Source organism: Lytechinus variegatus, chromosome 7 (assembly GCF_018143015.1).
Source record: "Lytechinus variegatus isolate NC3 chromosome 7, Lvar_3.0, whole genome shotgun sequence".
Classification (NCBI taxonomy): Eukaryota; Metazoa; Echinodermata; class Echinoidea; order Temnopleuroida; family Toxopneustidae; genus Lytechinus; species Lytechinus variegatus.
In genome coordinates, this window is record NC_054746.1 from 12,431,252 (window position 1) to 12,449,934 (window position 18,683).

The 18,683-nt window shown below is 35.2% G+C and overlaps 1 protein-coding gene and 2 non-coding genes across 3 annotated transcripts in view; 2 read left to right on the forward strand and 1 right to left on the reverse strand.

The window, feature by feature from the left end:
• The window catches only part of LOC121418461 (papilin-like), a 167,206-nt gene extending 162,057 nt beyond the window's left edge, over window positions 1-5,149 (reverse strand). Inside the window, exon 1 of the mRNA XM_041612350.1 lies at window positions 4,900-5,149. The gene's annotated coding sequence lies outside the window, so the exon portion shown is untranslated. The remainder of the gene's footprint in view (window positions 1-4,899) is intronic.
• Window positions 5,150-9,493: 4,344 nt separating this feature from the next.
• TRNAT-AGU lies at window positions 9,494-9,566 on the forward strand. The gene has a single exon. It is a non-coding gene; the product is annotated as a tRNA-Thr (tRNA).
• Window positions 9,567-10,836: 1,270 nt separating this feature from the next.
• On the forward strand, window positions 10,837-10,909 carry TRNAT-AGU. The gene has a single exon. It is a non-coding gene; the product is annotated as a tRNA-Thr (tRNA).
• Window positions 10,910-18,683: the final 7,774 nt, after the last annotated feature.

Genomic DNA, 18,683 nt, shown 5'->3' on the forward strand with positions numbered 1-18,683 from the left:
AAGTGATTTGAACATGAATAACACACAAATAAGCAAAGGATGTAAAATTATCAAATAAAAAACACATAGAGGTGAGAAAATAACAAAATTACATTAAAAACTCTTTATCAGGGTTAGAGTGTCAAGCTTATGATTATGGATCATGTCAATATTATTCCAAAGATATATTTCTTTCATGGTGTTAAAGTACATGTGAAAGCACAGCTTAAAATAAACCCCATGCCTAATCCGAGGCAGAATGCAGCTCCAATAGCATTGCATATTTCCTTTTACAATATCCAATTCAAAGACTAATGAGCTCTGACAAACACGACATGGAAATAATGATTACCCTGATATGAATTAAATCCTTCTTGATGGATAAATCATTTCAAGAATCATGTTAGAGTATGCATGTATGCGAATGTAACAACATAAAAAATAAAGCATCTTAATTAAGTTTGTAACAGTTTATAAAATCTGTTATGTTGGATGTCTGATCTTTGGAGGACAAAAAAATCCTAACTTCAAAGAAAAAAAATCCTCACTTTGAAAGGAAAAAAAAATATCACTTAAAAACACTTCAAAACAGAAACAAAAATCAAAGAATGAACCATTGAAAGTTTCAGTCATTTGTATAAAGTGAATTCCATGTGCTTAAACCTGTCTAATGCACTTGTGAATACAAAAATTTCCAAGAACACACACATTTAAAGTTCACTCATTCACTACTGAATGCTGAAAATATTGTTGCATTCTCTTGTAATTTGTAAATCTATGCAGGCCTTAAATTTGATAATTTTGACGACAAAGGCCATTTTTCTACAGGGCACATTTTTATATTACAGCACAAATAGGATAATTGAAAAAGGCACAAAAATATACAAGACCATTGAGAGGAATATTAGGTTGAATTGATCAGGCATTCAAGGCTATGGCTTTGATTTATTTAAGCCCTTTATACACATCTAGGTCCGGGGGAGGGGGGCACTTCCATTGAGGAGTGCATACCATGCACGACCAAAAACCACGTAAAAATGATGTCTTTTTTCAAGATAGGGCACATTACGTATGTAATGAAAAAAGGATATCTATTTTGCTAGGAAAGCTACGTGTTTAGTCACAATTTCGAGACCCCATGGTTGTGCAAGGTATCCACTAAAATGGAAGTGCCCCCCCCCCCTTCCTATCTAGGTATATTGAGCATTATGTGGGGTGTTTTTTGGTTCCTTATGAGTAACAATCGATAAAAAAAATATAAAAACTTTGGTAGCAATAATTGCAAATAAATATCACAACATAACTTAAAATTAATCCAACTTTATAGTGAAAGGTATGGATCTGTGTTTAAAGGAAAATTATGAAGGATAGCAAAACAGAATCTTGATACCGACTCCTCAGGTTGTGTTGCAGATAATGGAAATATTTCAGAAACAAAAGTTCCAAAATATGTGCACAGGGGTGTCATAGGCATGAGGCATTTCATAAAGAGTTCATTCATACCCCTTTCATAAACCCAATTATGCGGCTAATAGCAGCATAATTTGATCGTAAAATTGGAGGAGGACAAGAGTTATCCGCATTATTTTGATGCTGCTATTATCCGCATAATAGCAGCATCGGGACAAGATTTTGAGTTTATGAACGCATTTCCAAATAATGCGGATAATTGCCATGGTGCGGTCACAAGGTCACCCTTTTCCAACACAACTGCTTCGGAGGGGGCGAAGTTGTCATGACGATTATCCGCCTTTTTCAGGACGGGCGCTCGTAAAAATAATGCGGCTTACTTTTGGAGTTTGTGAACGCAATTTTTATTGAATTATCCGCATTACTCTTAGGCGGCTAATTGGAGGATGGGTTTATGAAAGGAGTATCAGTGATTTTCTCTGAGCCAATCAGACGCAATGATTTCTAGTAGCTTATAACAAATTCAGTGAAAATCACCGACCATATATTGCTTCATGAGATGTTACCCAGATATTAATATTGAGGGAAGGTGGAAGGTTGGGTAGGGCAAGATAACAATTTGTAATTCACAGCTTACGCGATGCTGTCAGAAACATATACAATGAATGCATTTACATCATGAATTATAGACATAAAATGATATATCTCTCAGATATTACCAAAAGGAATTTGAGAATTTCAAGGGCTTGATACTTGATCGTAAATATCACCTCTACGATTGACGGCAAAAATATTTTAGGAGTTGAACCGTTCTCCCACAAGTTACTATTCAAACAGTTTTTAAAACCACCTGCAACAATATTTCTTTGATGCTTTATCGTAAAGCACTTACAGCAATGCAAGATATGAATTACAACAATGAAGCCGTCCCCACCGAGCTGTGAGACATATATACAAAGTTGTCAGAATTACGGTGTTTCTGAGCAAATATTTACGTGGTTCTCTTTTAAATTTCACACCTGATTGGTTGACTCTTATGAATCCACAGAAGCAACCAGCTAAGGTGAAATCAATGTTGTGACCATTTGGAATGGATGTAAATCAATCAATGTCCAAAAGATTAAACTGTAATCTTTCCCATAAACTTCGCACATTACGCACCCTACAAATCAAATTACGAGATGTTCATGGAAAGCCCCCTATTTCTGCTTTTACCAGAATTTGATGGAGTGATATGTGCTTGTAATTATTATCACAAAGAATTTTCTCCTTCATTTTTTGTTTACTTATCACAAGGAAATGGGCATAAGTCATCCCAAATAATGCTCAATATAATGATGTACATGATGGTATTTGAAGAATTCAGTTTCATATGAATTGAAGTAAATTGAATTGATATGAAGTGAAAATATTGAATGTTATCAATAAAATTGTAAAGAATAAGGTCTAAGAATGGCATAGGCATGATAGGGGAGTCACATCCCAATGGGCAAGAAAGGACTTTGGAGCATTATGACTTTGAGATGAAACCAATTCTTTCAGATAAAATCAAAACTTCAAGAGTATAAGATTTTTTGCAAAAGGTCAAATTTTGGTCAAGATTGCCCTATAGCATTTTGAACCTGAAAATAAAACCAAGTAATTTCAAGCTATAAGCTTCATTTCAATGCAAAACGTTTGAACAGAAGACAAACATTGTTTGTTCCATTGTTGGCAATGCAGTTGTGTCGGAAGTATAAAACTGTCTACAGTACATTTTCCAATTACGTTTACAAAATTGTACAAGCCTTGAGGTGCAAGACTAAAAATGATTTATTCTTAATATGGGAGTATTGAATGTTTGAAATGACAAAGTTAAATGAAAAACCACTATCAATAAGTCATCTAAATGAAGGTTGTACATTTCATAGATTGTATAAAAACCTCTTGTTAATATGTAGCAAATTGTGGGGTTTGATGACCCCAACAAAAAGCAAAACTTACCACAATCTACTTTGAATGTAATACACAACAATAATAATAATTTGGCATAATTTAGAGATTTTCAAAAGATTCCCTACATGCATTTAGCTATAACAATGGACTCTGGGAGTCCAAAATTTCTTCTGTTATGCACTGCCTGGAGGAAGATCAGATAAATGATAGAATGCAAAATTTTCGGATATAACCAATTTTCTTAAAGAATGCCGCTTTTCTCCTCATTGTATTGATTAAAATCAACATTAATAACAATATTTCATAAATTGAAAAGAGTAATGCAGTACCAAATTCTGGTACTGTGGTACTCTGGTTTGTTATTCAATGTTATACAAACAATAGTCACTTAATAACAATGTGATATCAAGCAATACCCCAGAAGAAAAATGTATTTTTTAAACATAATTCTGAAACATTACCAGAGCAACATTACCATAGCAACATTAATAACAATATTTCATAGATTGAAAAGAGTAATGCAGTACCAAATTCTGGTACTCTGGTGTGTTATTCAATGTTATACAAACAATAGTCACTTAATAACAATGTTATATCAAGCAATATCCCAGAAGAAAAATGTATTTTTGAAAAAAATAATTCTGAAACATTACCAGAGCAATAGGTATCTTACCCCCCCCCCCCCCCCCCCCGTGCATTCCCTAAGAAAGTAAGAGAGTAAAAACCTTAATATAAACAAAGAAGAATGAATAGAAGACATTGAGAAAAGGTTATACAAAAAATTAAGACCAAGCCGGGACGGGGGTAAGAAAGGGAGAGAGGATAAACCCCATTCTAAATGCAAATTCAGAGATATTGCAATTGTTAAACATGGCACATAATTTTGACCAACCCATCACACCAGGGGAAGGGGGGCAGTCAAATATATTGCTGTACACATGCATGATCCCCCAAAACATGTTTAAAGGGGTGTTTATTCAGTTTTGGACGCGAGCCACGCATGCACTCGTTAAGGGTATCAAAAACACTGATTTTCTAGAAAAAGGGTGGTTTTGAAAGACTCGTCAATGGTCAATCACAGGGTCAAACATATTTAGGGTGAATCTATGTCTTTTTCCAAAGCTTTTCTTTTAAGACTAGCCAAACTTGTTTAGGGTATGTTTTTTCCCCAATCTTTTTCCCCGAAGCAAAAAAAAATGTTTAGGGAGTTATTTTGCACACGGAGAAAAAAACTGTTTTACTTTAGGGGATGTTTGGAAATGATTTGGTCATGCATGTGTACAGCAATACATTTGACTGTCTGAGGGTTTAAGAATAAGGATTGGGGTCAAATTAGGATAATCATCAAAATAAAGAAAAGGTTTAGGGTTTGGGATTTAAGGTTGGGATGCAATTGCAGCCTGAGTAACGGTAAATAATCTAGTAGGATCTACACGTAACTTGTTTTATAACAGTATGGGTAGATAACAAATTTATGGGACTTGGCCTACCGATGCGATCCTCCGACACGACAACGACTCCAATTATTCTCACTGGCGAACAGTTCTCTTAAAACAAAACACAAATAATATTTACCGAGTGGAAGTAGCTCTTCAGGTAAATCTCTGCAATTATTTTTTGTAATGTAAAGTTGGTCCAGTAAAATCAAAATCCGAAAACTACCCGTCCTTGTTCCTCCAGTTCTCCCGTGCCTGCACTTCTTCGGTCAGCCTGATCTCCGAATCACCAGCTAATCGTCCGCATGCGAGATCCGACAGTCCAGGTAATTCCTGTGCGGTTCTTCCACACAACGTGTGTTTCGACTTGCGATCGCGATTGATCAGCTGTGCTTGAATAGGAGGAGCTTCTTTGAAACCACGCCCCATTTGAAACTTCTTAGCCAATGAGAGAAAGTTTCTGCTACATCATGGTAGAAACGCTTTGCCAGTTATTAATGAGGGAAAACGTGATCATAGCTCGAAAGAGGAACTGGTGCACGATGGAGGGGCGCGCAGCGTCGTGTCATATACTAGTATCTTCTTATGAAATTGTGAAATTCTTGTGTTTCAAGACTTAGAAATACAAAGTGTTTAAAAAATGCTAAAATTGTATCTGGTTTTTTTCCTTATCTCGGAAATGGTTAGAATCGCTTTAAATTATAAACCGATCAGGACGGTAACTCTGCCCTCTTCAATAAGATGAATTTTCTAACTTATAAATCGCAAGAAATGTGGGATTTGGGTGAATTTGATTGATTTGATAAAACCGGATTAGGCACCCGTTGAGACGTCACAAAATAAAATTTTGAAAATTGATTACTCTGTGAATCTATTAATTTTGACTTGAATTTCTTCTTTAATTAAAACCAAATCGACGTGAATGTTAATTTCCCCTTCAATCACAAGCATCCCTCCTCGGGAGCGACGCTATTTGGAATGTAGGGGCACCCCCCTTTCATTTTTAAGTGAGGGATCAAAGGGGCCGGGGGAGAAACATGTGGCACCTATCATTCAATTGAGAAGAAAAACACTAACGTCCATTAATGTCACCCCCCCCCCCCCACCACCACCACCTTCATCAGAACACCCGAGTGCCACCTCAGTGGTGCCTTGCAAACTTGAACAATACTTCATGATGATGGTGTGTAACGCTCATAGAGATATGTACTAATCAACTAGTACTATTCATCTCTGTGGTAACTCTCGAGCCCTAAGAGAAAGAGTGTTGGTTAAAGGTCAAGTCCACCTCAGAAAATGTTGATTTGAATCAATAGAGAAAAGACAGACAAGCACCATGCTGAAGATTTCATTAAAATCGGATGTAAAATAAGAGAGTTATGGCATTTCAAAGTTTCGCTTATTTTTAACAAAATAGTTATATGAACGAGCCAGTTACATCCAAATGAGAGAGTCGATGATGTCACTCACTCACTATTTCTTTTGTTTTTTATTGTTTGATTTATAGAATATTTCAATTTTTACGAATTTGATGATTAGGACCCCCTTGCCTGAAGCCCAAAATGTTGAAGTAATGGAATTCCACGTGTTCAGGGAGGAATGAAACTTCATTTCACTTGACAATGATGAGAAAATCAAAATATTTCATATTTCAAACAATAAAAAACAAAAGAAATAGTGAGTGAGTGACATCATCAACTCTCTCATTTGGATGTAACTGGCTCGTTCATATGACTGTTTTGTGAAATGTTCAGCGAAACTTTAAAATGTCATAACTTTCTTATTTGACATCCGATTTTGATGAAATTTTCAGTGATATGCTTGTTGATTTTTTTCTCTTTTTATTCAAATCAAGTTTTTGTTCGGGTGGACTTGTCCTTTAAATAGAAGCGGTGAGATGGCGCTCTTCTAAAATAGGATAAAGAAGGATAGAGTAGGCCCTATTTGCCGACACCGTACCAATTCATCACACTGTCCAAACCGAGATGGTCTACAAGCAGTTCGTCTACTAATAGTTTAGTTTTATTGTCATGTAGCCAATTTACCATTTTGCTTGATTTCCATTAGGCTATACCATTTCGTCTAATATCCACTTGGTATAATACAACTTAGATATTGTTAGACATGAGCAAAACCTCCAGTTGGCAATGTGAACAAAGTAGGTGAAATTAGTGGACATTGAACCAACTGGACATAAGACCAAACGAGAATGAGACTCAGCGATAATAGTCAAATTCACTGGTTGCCAAATGAAAACAGCAAATGGTTGCTAAATAAAATAAATGTTTATTTGAAAAAAAGAAAAAAAAATGAAATTTTATTTCTCCTCCTGGGATCAACATTGCCATTTTAAGTAACAACCACAACAATTAAGCTGGCATATAAGGAAACTTAGGGCGATTCCATACGTGTCGTACGGGCATGGGTGTCGATCGGTACGGTTGGGGGGGGGGATGATTGACACAAATGTTCTTGTGGATGGGGATCTTTCAACATATACCCCCACTTAAATCACAAGTTATATAGGACATTTTGGAGTGGTTGATATGCATGGTGTTCTTTGAGATTCCTTCATTGTTGCAGTGCACTGTACTTGTATAATTTTTTTAATTCAATTTGTGTTACAAGTAAGCCTATTCTAAACTCATAAGAAAGAAAAAAGGACAAAAATTGTCTGGACCATGTACAAAGTGATCTGTTTATTGAGCATGATTTATACAACTTCTCACTTAAATCTAACCCGACTGGCAATACCTTTTTTCCTTTTAATGCATAATGATAAAATGCAGATTCGGACAAAGACTAGTGCAAATTACAAACTGTGTGACTTCTCGTGCGCCATCGGGCTATACCGTCATTCCTGGGAATTTCCTGAAGGTCTGGTCACACGGCCCGAGCGTTGTTGGAGCGGTCGTGGAGCGGTAGGGAGGGCCGAATTTCGCTCACAAAATTGGGGAAAAAATCGAAAACAAAAACAAACAATCGAAATCGAAAATGGTGAACGGTAGCGAGCGGTGGTTATTTTTTTTCTTTCCGCTCTACGACCGCTCCAACAACGCTCGGGCGGTGTGAACAGGCCTTTAGACGATTTTAACCCTTGATTTTAACATGTTTTAAATGCTTTATAAGTGCATGAAACAAAAACAAACGATTCTAATTCACTTATACTTGGGGTTGCTTGAAAGAAGTTTGTTATTTTGGAATACTTTTTGCGCTTTGCATCCATTTTTAGCTTCAGATTATGTCCGCAATATAATCAGGATAATTTGTTCAACAGCTTTTACATGTTTTATCACCAGCGCGTTTTGCGCAAAGAGAAATTCTTGGTAGCTTCGCGCATTGGAATTTGGTTACGATAACTTTTTTATAGCAGCGATGCCTGGCGATTTAGTTATTTTACATAACAAAAATGAAGTGATATTCAAAATGGTTGTAGATTAAATGGAACAAACATCATGCACTTGGATGTGGGGAGGGGTAAATCTGAGAAAAGTTATTTGTACTTTTTCAAGATCTACCTCTCTGGGATTTACGTCCGTGGGGTTTTCCCCGTTTATCTTGCCACCCTTTTACTCCCGTTTATTTTTCCACCCTTTTGAATTAATTGATTTATTAAAATTGATTTATTCACCACTGGTGGGATGGAACACCCTATCAACAAAAGTTGTTTTTCGTCCAGGTCCTTTTATGTCATGTGTTAAAAAAACATGTCATTCTTTTTCATCTTGAACCTCCACCCATCTGTTTAAAAGTCCTGGAAAAGAATGTTTTTATTTAATAACAATATACACAAATTGCGAGGGAAACAAACTGATTGATGGCATACTATAATCATCACTATAATCATTCATGATCAAACTTTCATTTTTTCATCATCATTATTATAATTTTTCTACCCTAAATTATTGGGGGGATGATAATACAGGCCATTCCCCCCACTTGAAATATTGGGGGATGATAATACAGGCCATTCCCCCCAATTGAAATGGGGGGATATATCCCCCATCCCCCCGTGATCCATGCGTATGGGACATTTTGTCAACAATTTTTAGTCTCTTAGCTGATTGCTTGAGCAGTGAAAAATTATTTTTGGTCAATAATAAAGCTATAGTGGGTAGTCATGTGAAAAACTGATTACCGACAAAAAATATTTGATTATGGCTGAATCAAGGGCGAAAATGTTGTGTTATACGGGACTCAGAAATGTCCCGTACGACACGCAACATTTTCACCTCTAATTCACCCATGGACAGCATATTTTTGTTGGTTGTCACTTTTTCATACGTCTACCCAGTAGAACTCTATTATTACCACAAAAACAATTGAAATTCTTCGTTTGTGTGGAAAATATGTTGAAAAATAGCTGATTTTTTTAGCATGGAATCCCCCCTTAATGAATTAAAAAGGGGCACTTGAAGACAATTATGCGGCGTATCATGGGGCCTTTGCTGCCCCTTCTGCTAATATGTAAAGTATATTTTGAAACCTCTTATTAGATGTGTCCCTATTTTGTATGTCATGTGTGGGGCTAGTGAGACCCTCCCCTTTCTCTTTTCTTTCTTTATTCTTACCCTATTTAAGTAAAGAGTTAATTCATTTTGTGCACCCTTCTATCCATCTTGACCCATGCATGTATAGGTGTCTATAGAATCATTCTGGACTTTCCAAGAGATTACTAGATTTTCTGGATGTGAGTACAATGTAGCCATTTTTAGAACCTTGCGACTATGAGCGGCGCTGTGGCTTAGCGGTTAAAGCGCCTGTCTAGTAAACAGGAGATCCCCGGTTCAAATCCGGGCAGTGCCTACTCTTACTTTTTTTCATAACTGGGCAGGAGTAAGATTTATCAAATTCATGAACGATACGAAACGAAATTTAAAAAAAAAGTCTTTCGTTTTATATCCGTGACCATTATTTTCAATATCTGTGTAGGAAATTTATTTACATTTGAATAATTATTATTTCTTAATAATAATATATATTATCATTGATAGTCTTATTATTCTTATAGTCTTATTATTATTGTTATTATTATCAATATTGGGTTATTCCATTTTAGATGGGCTGTTCCATCTTATCTTTTTTATTAATTTATATATAGTTTTGATTGGTTATTGGAGTTAAATTGGGTTATTCCATTTTAGTTTATTCAATTTAATTAGGTTATTCCGTTTTAGTCTGGTTATTCCTTTTTCGTTTGGTTGTTCCATTTCATTAAAGAATAATAAAAATTGGTTCTATTTGATTTGGACATTTCCGTTTAATTTGGGTTATCGTCGCTTGTCAGATATTTTTTTGGGAAAAAAGTGGAGCCTATTATCATCCCCAATGACCAATCTTGAATCCACCGCATTTTCTTTGAGGGGGTGGTGGAAATGAATAAATACGAATTTGAATTATAATATAATTCTATTTGTATTCTAATATATTTCTAAATGAATAAAAACAAAAACATATCATTATTGATTGTTACCCCATTTGTTTCATTTCAATATTTTGATAAATAAAATGAGAAAATAAGGTACCATCCCCCCCGCAAAAAAATATTATTTCAAAGTGATTCCCATGGCCCCTTCGGTATATATTTTATAAATAGTCTCGTTTTTCGTTGTTGTTTTTTTTTTGGGGGGGGGGCAGAATAAGGATAATGTTTGATTATATTTTATCTCTCCTCCTGGGATCAACATTGCATTTTAAGTAACAACCACAATTAACTTGGCGTATAAGGAAACTCACAAATATTCACAAGAACATAATTTATGCGGTATATGGGGCACTTGCTGCCCCTTCCGCTGGTAATTGTAAAGTATATTTTGAAACCTCTTATGAGATGTGCCCCTATTTTTTAACATGTCCTTTGAGGGTGCTATTGAGACCCTCCCCTTTCTCTTTTCTTTCTTTATTCTTACCCTATTTAAGTAAAGAGTTAATTCATTTTGTGCACCCTTCTATCCATCTTGGATCCATCCATGCATATATAGGAGTCTATAGAATCATTCTGGACTTTCCAAGAGATTACTAGATTTTCTGGATGTGAGTACAATATAGCCATTTTTAAAACCTTGCAAATGTGAACGGCGCTGTGGCTTAGCGGTTAAAGCGCCTGTCTAGTAAACAGGAGATCCCCGGTTCAAATCCGGGCAGTGCCTACTCTTCTTCCTCATTTTTTTAATAACTGGGCAGGATAAAGATTTATCAAATTCATGAACAATACACGATTAAATGAAAAAAAAATCTTTCGTTTTGTATCCATGACCGATATCTTTTTGAAAGAAATCATTGATATTTGATTAATAGGCGCGATAGCTCAGTCGGTAGAGCGGGGGATTCGTATTCCGGTGACCCGGGTTCGATTCTCCCTTGGTGCGCTAGTGCCCTTTGGTAAGGCATTAATTCTCAGTACCAGGTCCTTCGGAGAGGACCTTAAGCCGTCGGTCCTCTGGTTGCTTGCTTACAAGCATTCATGCTTTCTTAGCAATCAGGTGAAAAATCACCACTAATCAATCAATTATAAATAATAGAAATAATAATATACTGTGATAGTCTGATTGTTATTATTGCTATGATCATTATTATCAATATTATTGATTAGTATTATTATCAATATTATTATTATCATCTTTAAAAGTTTTTAAAAAAAATTAAATTTAATTCTGTTTTCTAAATGTTATTACATTTTAGGTGGATTAATCCATTTTGACCCATTGTTCCATTTTACTTTTTCTAATTAATTTGTTTATTTAAGTTCACTTTCACTTTAATTCGAATGTTCCATTTTATTTTTTTTAATGATTAAGTTCATATTTTTTAAAATTCATTCATTCTTTTTTTATTTTGGTTATCCCATTTTAATTGGGATGTGACATCCTACTTTTTTTATCAATTTGGTTCTATTTTAGTTGGGTTATTCCATTTCAATTTTTCAAATTCATTTAGTTTTTTTTTTTATTTGGTTTATTCAATTTTAATCGGGTTATTCCATTCTATTTTTTTTCTTGGGTTATTCCATTTTATTTTATTTTTATCAATAGTTCTACATAGTTTGGTTATTCCATTTTACTTTTTTATATATTCACTTATTTTTTTTTATTTGGGTTATTCCATTTCAACTAGATTGTTCCATTTTTATTCCATTAGTTCTATTTTAGTTGGGTTATTCTATTTTAGTTGGGCTGTTCCATTTTACTTAATTGTTAATTTAGTTCTGTTTTAGTTGGGTTATTCATTAAATTGCGGCCAATTGGATAAGTTTCCTGACTTTGAAGCAGTGTTGTTGGTTCGAATCCCAGCCATGGCGTAATTTCATTCAAAAAGAAATTTATCCACATTGTACTGCACTCAACCGAGGTGAGGTGAATGGGTACCCGGCGGGATTAAGTCCTTGAATGCATGAGCGCTGAAAGGCAGATCGAGCTAAAGCGGGGGTAACAATAAAAACAACGTGCCTCGGAATAGAATATTTCTAGATAGATGGAGCAATTTAAATGCCTTTTATTATTATTGATTTTAGTTGGGTTGTTCCATTGAAAATAATTTAGTTCTATTTTTGTTGAGTTATTTCATTGTACTTGGGTTAATCCATTACGTTTTTATCAATTAGGTTTTATTGAAGTTTGGTTGTTCCGTTTTGCTTTTGTTAGTCCATTTTAAATTCGTTAGTCCATTTTAGTTGGGTTATTACATCAGTATTTGGGCTGTTCCATTTTATTTTTTTTCTATTAATTCATATTTATTTTTGATTGGTTATTCCGTTTTAGTTGGGTTATTCCATTTTAATTGGGTTATCCATCTTAGTTGGGATATTTCATTTTAATTGGGTAATTCCATTTTAGTTGGGTTTACTCCATTTTATTTTTTATTCTTTATTATAGTTCTATTTTGTTGGCATTTCCCTTTTAGTTTGGTTATTCCATTTTAATTGGGTTCACTTGTTAAATAAAAAAAGGGAATTTAGTTCTTCTATTTTGTTGGGTTATTCCGTGTTAATTTGGTCATTTAATTTTAATTGGGCTTTTTCCATTTTTTTTCAATTTTTGTTTTTGTTGGGTTATTCAATTATAGTTGGCATACTCCATTTCAATTGGGTTGTTCCATTTTTAAAAATAAATTAGTTATCATTATTTTTTTTTTTGGGGGGGCTATTCCATTTTAGTTGGGTTATTCAATCTTAATTAGGTAGTTCCATTTTATTTTTTTCTGTTAATTCATATCTATTTTTAATTGGTTATTACGTTGTAGTTGGGTAATTCTATTTCGATTGGGTTATCCCATTTTAATTCGGTTATTCCATTTCATTTTTAATTAATTAAATTATTTTTAGTAGGGTTATTCGATTTTAGTTGCGTTCCATTTTTTTCAGTTGGGTTATTCCATTTTTTATATCTTTGTCTTCTTTGCTTGTCAACTTCTTTCTGACGACAACCCCTAAACGAAATCCCCAGCACCCCCTTTTAAAAACTTATTCCGAGGGCCCGGGTAGTAGTAGTAATAGCATTACTATTAGTATTACCATTATTTTTATTTATTATCCATCTATCTATTCTTTCCGGGGGGGTGATATCATTATTGCGCAAGAACTCGTGCATTACCTTGACGAACGAGAGCTTATTGGCTAACCAACGCAGAAATAATTTAATGCAACTATTACCATAAATGCTATGTCATTCTCGTATTATGTATCACTTATTTAGGTTTTTGATAAATGACCGAAATGATACAATTAAACGGCAATTATATTGGTCTTTACTGTATTTAAATTTATTCATTCGACAGATATCATAATTGCATTATCGATTTCCAAACAATCTTTATTATTTACATTTATATTTTTTTCGACAGATAGATTTAATTGAATCATCGATTTCAATACAATGTTTGTTAATTGGTGTTTGTAAGAATCAATATATTTCAGCTGCCTGAGCATACCTTGTTTTATCAATACCGTGCCTACCATACATAGAAAAAAATATTGAATCTAAGTTGATTGAAAAAAAATGGATGGAGATTTCTTCTATATTTGGATAAGAAGTAGGGATAAAGTAGCTTTCACATCTGGACTTTTTTTTATACCAAGTAATGAAATTCAAGATTTTATTCCCTGATGCCAAGAAAGCATTGTCATGAAGTTTAATAAAGGACAAACCTTTGTAAAAGAACAGATTTTTCATACCAAGGATTAGAATATGATAGAATTGGCTTACCTTAATTACACCTGTATGCTGACTCAAACATTCACTTATGACGGTATTATTTGCAGGTTTGTAAGCTGTCACATCTGTGGTCCGTTTAAAAAAAGCGTTGCAAGTAAAAAGGTAACGTTGCCATTATGGCTACTACCATCAACAGACAATCATAATCAATGTTTCCTTGGTAGTAACCATTATGTAAAAGTATTACTATGACATTACCAGTGTGACCAACTTGAAGTCTCCATAATAATGCATAGTCTGTGATTACAACTTAAAAAACAAACAAAAAAACATTTAAAAGTCGTATCTTTCTTATCGTTCTTCCATACTGTTCAAATTTTCAGCTATTTGTCTAATTTGTCCTTTCCTTTAAACCAAAATTTTCATGTGGGTTGTATCCCCCTCTAGATAACATTGTGTTATAAATAAATGGCTTGCCATTAGCTACGGATCCCTTAAAGTGCCATCGACTTGTAGACATGGCGAGATAATTATATCTTGTCAAGTCGACATAATTATGTTATCATATGATACATTATCTCGCCAAGACAACACATTTCGCCAAGTTGACTAACACCTGCCTGCAGTGGCGTACCGTGGGTCACCGCATGGGGGGGGGCATCAGCAAACATTTTGAGTCAGCGCTCGAAGCACGCTCAGTTGCCAGATATACTGACCTTATAGATACATTTGAAGGACAGTACCTTTAAACGGATGTGTATCTCACTGATCACATATAATGCGAGCCCGAAGCGCGAGCTGAAATTTCTTGATATTCCGACCGAAAAGGGACATTATAAGCAAATTCATGTAATAACGATACGTACCTGTCTCGCTAAACAAACAATGCGAGCGCGAAGTAAGAGCTGAAATTCTTTTATTTATTGACCCCAAACAGGGAATCCATTAGGAATCCATTAAGTGTATACATATCTCACCATCTAATGCGAGTGCCAAGCGCTTGCTGATTTTGATAGAATCACATCTAAATACAACCACTTGTATTTATTGCAATCATGATTATCATACGCATCTCATTGCGAGTGCGAGCTGAAAGTTTAGGAAATTCAGACCTGAAGAGGGGCATTATAAGACTTGCTTGTAGGAATTCACGAAGACTATACGCATTTCACTAACCACTAATGATGCGAGCGCGAAGTACTGAAATTTTTGATAATAAGATCAGAAAAAGGAACATTTTAAAGACTAATTTTAGGAATTCATGAAGAGCAGACATATCTCACCAATCCACTATGCGAACGTAAACACGGACAGGAACCTTAAAATGGGGCAATCACTTTAAGTAGTCATGAAAAAGAAGCATATGCCACTACATAAAACAATAATTCGAAGTGAGAGGAAATATAATTATTTTATAAAACGGGAGGTTTTAGAACAACAGGATTATATATCTCGTCAAATAGAAAATGCGAGCACCAGGAACAATAGACATAGGCCCTGAACAAATTATGTTTCATAAAGTTACGAATTTTTTAAAAAGTAATATAACATAACATAATTATAATATAACATTTTAACGAACAATAATCTCGTCTTTCCCACTACGTTTTTTCCCCTTTCCCCTCCATTTCTCCGTTTCCCCTGTTTTTTTTGCCTGCCTGTATATCATCTTGGCGAGATAACGTATCTCGCCAGGTTGACATTTACATTTTTGTATGTCATGTTGACACACACTTGTTTACGGAGCCTTTAAAATGCCATCGACTTGACGACTTGGCGAGATACTTTATCTGGCCATGTCGACATAATAACCTTATTACGTCGACATGGCGAGATACATTATTTCGCCAATTTGACTTATAGAAATGTATATGTCGACAAGGTGAGATACGTTATCTTGCCAAGTTGACTTACAAAACATTATATGTCAACATGGAGAGATGTGAAGTGTCAAAGGCCCGTCGAGAGTCCAAATATCTCGCCAAGTTGACATATAACTTTTTATAAGTCGACTTGGCTAGATCAAATATCTCGCCATGTTGACATATAACTTTTTATAAGTCAACTTGGCAAGATAATGTTTCTCATCGTGTCGACATATACATTTCTATAAGTCGACTTGGCGAGATGACGTATTTCGCAAGGTCGACATAATAAGGTTATTATGTCGACATGGAAGATAAAGTATCTCGCCAAGTCGTCAAGTCGATGGCACTTAAAAGGCTCCATACTTTTTCGTATGTCGACTTAAGAATATATAATTTCTCACCAAGGTGACATAAAACTTTTGATAATTATGTCGACTTGGTGAGATAAATACGGAAGCTTAAAAGTGCCCCAAGAAGCCGAGATAATTTAAGACGAGAAAAAAAGTCAAGAAGACGAGAAAAAGAGTCAAGAAGACAAAAAGAAGAGGCAAAGAAGACAAAAAGGCAAAATCCTGGATCTCGTCAAGTCGACTTCCGAAGGACAAGAAGACAAGATCCCAGAACTCATCAAGTCGACTTCGTCAGGACGAGAAGACAAGATCCTGGATTTCGTCAAGTCGACTTCTGTAGGACGAGAAGACAAAAAGACAAGATCCTGGATCTCGGCAAGTGGACTTCCGAAGGACGAGAAGACAAAAGACAAGATCCCGGATCTCGTCAAGTCGACTTCTGTAGGACGAGAAAAAAAAAAGATAAGATCCTCATTCTCGTCAAGTCGTCTTCGTTAGGACGGGAAGTCAAGAAGACGTGCATGATCCAGGATGTCGTCAATTCGACTTACTTAGGATGAGAAGACAAGAAGACAAGATCCTCAATCTCATCAAGTCGGCTTTGTCAGGACGACAAAGCTTCTCTCCGCCGCCCCTGCAAAGAAACACAAGAATTATAGGTTCATAGGCTCTAAGCATATAATGTTTCATAAAGTTACGAAAAAAATATTCATGCAATATGATATACATATATATATACGTTTCTCTTTCTTTCTCTCCTTTCCCCCGTTTTTGACCTTGTTCACACAGAAATGAAAAAGTGTTGGAAATATAAGAGAACTTCAGAAATATTGACAACCAAAAAATTAAACGAAACGACTGAATTATAGTCTATCGCGAATAGCCATCTTGGCACCAATAAGTTGATTTGCCGAGTTTTCACAACTCGTCATTTTGTTTTCTCGTCCTGATAAAGTCGATTTGTCGAGATTGAGAATCTTGTCTTCTTGTCTTCTCGTTTTGAATAAGTCGACTTAACGATATCCTGGATCACGTCCCCTTGACTTCCCGTCCTGACGAAGACGACTTGACACGACTTGACGAGATTGAGGACCTTCTCTTCTCGTCCCAAATAAGTCGACTTGACGAGATAGAGGATCTTGTCTTCCTGTCTTCTCATCCTAAATAAGTCGATTTGATCAGATTCTGGATCTCGCCTTCTACTGTTCTTGTCCTAGTTAAGTCGACTTGACGAGATTGAGGATCTTGTCTTCTTATCTTCTCATCCTAAATAAGTCAACTTATTGAGATTGAGGATCTCGTCTTCTTGTCTTCTTTCCTCGTCTTCTTGTAATCTTGACTCTTTTTCTCGTCTTCTCAACTCGTCTTCTGGGGGCACGTCTAAGCTTCCGTAGATAAAGTATCTCGCCAAGTTGACATAATACATTATTATGTCGACTTGGCGAGATGAATTATCTCGCAATTTCTACAAGTCGATGACATTTCAGAGCTTCCTTAATCAACGTCGCTGTACGTTGAATGGTAACGAAACACGGAAACATCCAATATTGATGAAAAAGCTAGTGACAGATGCCATTCCTAATTTATCAGATATTATTTTCTTTATGTTGTTATCTAATAAAGGGCAAAAAACGCATTGATTTATTGATATAATCAAACGAAAAACATCTGGCGTTTAAAGTACATGTAATAATTCATTCCGCAAGACATCGAACGGGGGGGACACTCAGCTATATAGTTGTACACACGCGCGACCACACGTTATGCACCCCCCCCCCCCCTTTAACAAATTTATCCATTGGTCCAGTTTATACCCTATTCAAATATATTTCTTGTGCTTTTTGACAATTTTGCCCCCTAACCAAGTATAACAAGTATAAATCTTGAAATATACCCTATACAATTAAGTATAACCTCTCAACGATGTTTATGACAATATCTCTCGAAAAACCTCTTAAAATAATGGAAGTTGGATCGAAGTTGCACGAATTTCTAAGTAGCAAGCTAAGAAAACGAGTTTGGAGAAAAAATGCCCACAACATTTTTAAGAGCTAAACAAATTGAGATTCTGTGTGAAGTTAAATTTTAGTAAATTAAGTGATAATTTCCATTACACTATTTAACAATGAATGAATGAAACTGTATTTGTGTAAATTATGGGGCTAAAATGTTATGATTTATTATCATGTACATGATATATATTTGTTTTACTCCACAATCATACCCTTTATGTCCGATTTTGGCCTTCTTTACCTAAACGTGTCACTCTCGTGACGCACCATGATCAGCAAAAAGTACCCTTTTAGGCGTTTTTGTTTTGTTTTTTTAGGTCGCGCAGCAAATATAGTTGAGTAGCCCCCCGGGACAGAGAACTGTAATTGCATTATCGACGTTAAACAATAATTGTTTCTGTGTTTGTCAGAATTAATTAATTTTCTATAATAGGTGGTTAGATAAAGTTTTTTTTGTCCATATACATAGGCCTAAACTTTAAGTACAAACATTGTCCGGATCCATATCTTATAATGTAATTATCAAATTGAGAAAAAAAAACCA